The following is a 2,887-nucleotide window of genomic DNA, read 5'->3' as shown; positions in this document are numbered from 1 at the left end:
GTTGGGAAATGGTTTGTACAGGTCTGTGGGTGGAATCAGGTATGTCTGTATAAAAATATCAGTAATTTGAATGAGAGACTAAAAGATGAATAGGAAAGGGCCTGATTAATAATATGAAAAGTAAAGATAACTTTGTTTATTGCGCATTTAAGCATTCTTGAAAGCATTATTGTATGACTAACACTATAGCAATCCACTGTTGTCATGTGGCACACTTCTTACGAGGCTTACACACCTTATATAATTGCAACTTCAAATCTATATTAAAGATAATGAGTAATTACTACATATGCACAGTCATGTATCACTCAGGCTTTTGTTTACTGAAAACCTGTTGCTCAGGACTAGATTCTGTTAACAATGTCAAACCATGCTCCTACCAAACAGGATCCACATTGTTTAATCAACTAAGAAGTGACAGAAAAGCAGACTAGGCAGAAACAGCGAATCAATTTACACTACATGAGAAATGTCCAAGGTGCTGGCAGTAAATCTGAACATTTTCCTTCCAGCAATTAACTAAACAAGCTTTCAAGCAATGGTTAATTCAAAGGTTAATGAATAGTTGGAAAGCAAATAGTTTCCTGTATTATATACTGCATAATGGAATGTCTGAGAATGGGTAGAATGCCATTGTATACTTTAGGTTGTGTTCATTTAAAGTGACCTTGTTGTCCTGTTATTAAAAGATTCCTTCTGCCCCTCCCTCAGAATATGACACTAGTAATCCTGTGCAATTATTTAAACTTAGTGCAATGTGTTTGTTATTGGCCTGGGCAACATCTGTAATACATCTTAAAGGTCTGTCAAGTGAAATAGTTGAAAGGTCTATTTGGATTTCTCTCAAATATGGCCGTCTGGCAAAGCTTTTACTTGATTTCCATCAAATATGGCCGTCTGGCAAAGCTTTTACTTGATTTCCGTCAAATATGGCCGCTTGGCAAAGCTTGTACTTGATCTTCATCAAATATGGCTGTTTGGCAAAGCTTTTACTTGATTTCAGTCAAATATGGCCGTTCGGCAAAGTGTTTACTGTGGTCAGTAGGTATCCTTATCTTCTCACAGCTGCTTGTCCAGTTACCCCCAACTAACCAGCTTGTTATCCCAGTTGTGCAAGGTCACATTTGAGCTTCCTGAAACATATGCTGTGCCTATAATTATTCACATAATTCATGAAATGAGCCTGGGCACATTACAGCCCAGATTTTGGCAGGTTGCCACATACCATCACAAGCTAGTGTGACAGCAAGCTGACCAGTAAAGCTGGAAAGTGAACCATAACAGAGAAAGCTCTGCATCTCAGTATCATTTCACTGAATAACCACTTTAAAATGATAGTTTGAAAACAGTCTAAACATAAATTGTTAGGCAAGGACCATGCATAAATATTTAAGTAAGGGGGGTAACAAGGTAAAAGGAAATTTGTAGTAGAGGGTGGTTATTTGTATTGTCACATATCTGAACATAAAAGGTAGTGGCAGCACTGTGATAAGCAAGCTGTGAATGCCGACCCTGATTGGTCATCTGGTATAAGCCGACAACAGCGCTGCCAGATTCTTCATAACGGTTTGCCATTGGTCTTCATTTTTGTGTTTTTTTGCATTCTTAGCTTTCAGCAGCTTTCCAGTTTTGAATTTCAACAGCTATTTGGTCACTAGGGTCCATTCTGTGTTTAGAAAATAAAGCAAGATAGTGACCAATTTATCTTCCCCAGAACGGACTGCAGTATGCTTAAAGGAACAGTAACACCAAAAAATTAAATTGTTTTAAAGTCATTAAAATATAATGTACTGTGTTGCCCTGCAGTGCCCCTATGAATGGCTAACCCATGGCTTCACAGCAGGGTATTTTATATATAATATAGTAGGGGTTCTTTTGCTACCCCCTTTCCTACCCTAATGCGTTGTATTTGTGGTATTTTACTCTTTTGAAGTTGCTCCTTTCTGTAATAAGTTATTTCCTTACTATACAATATGTCACAGTGTGCGCTCAGTAAAGCAGCAACTCCATCTTGCAGCCAGAATGGGAAATCACAGAAAGACCATGTTAAAGAGCTTGTAAAACAAAATGCAACATTTTACAATCTTTTTAACCTCCAAGGACAATTGACTTGAAGCAGTAGTTCACCTTTGAGTTTACTTTTAATATGATGTAGACACTGATATTTTGAGACAGATTTTAAACTTCATTTTTTACTTTTTGTTTGGTAGCTCTCCAGTTTGGAATTTCACCAGCTCATTGCCAAGATATTATTTACCATCACAACCAGGCGGTGGTGTGAATGAGAGACTGGAACATGAATAGAAGCGTGACTAAATAGACAGACAGGGATTAAAAAGTAACAATTATAATAATAAAATTATAAGATCACAAAGCTATAGTTGTTTTGGCTGTCAGGGTCAGTGACCCACATTTGAAAGCAAGTCACATAATTTGAAAACTATAAAAACAAATAATGAAGACTAATTGCAAAGTTGCTAGCAATAGGACACTCTACAGTATACTAAAAGTTAAATTAAAGGTGAACCACCCATTTAAATATCTGAACTTGATCTGGTTAGGAGGTGTGAAGGTTTGAATGAGAGACTGGAATACGAATAGGGAGCAAATAGGAAGAAAAGCAATAAAAGGTAACAATAAAACTTTAGCCTCAATCATTTAGCAATCATTTTTGGCTGCTGGGGTCAGTGACCCCCATTTGAATACTATAAAAAGGCAGGAGAGGAAGACAAATAATTCATTACCTGTAACTAATGAATACTAGCTGCAAAGTTGCTTAGAATATGACATTCTATAACATTCTAAAAGATACTAACCTCAGCTCTGTAACCTCTTAGTCAGTGACTTTAGGGGAGGCCACACGAGACATAACTGTTCAGTTAGTTTG

The sequence above is a fragment of the Xenopus tropicalis genome, chromosome 3, assembly GCF_000004195.4.
Source record: "Xenopus tropicalis strain Nigerian chromosome 3, UCB_Xtro_10.0, whole genome shotgun sequence".
Classification (NCBI taxonomy): Eukaryota; Metazoa; Chordata; class Amphibia; order Anura; family Pipidae; genus Xenopus; species Xenopus tropicalis.
Note: the sequence above shows the minus strand (reverse complement) of the source record.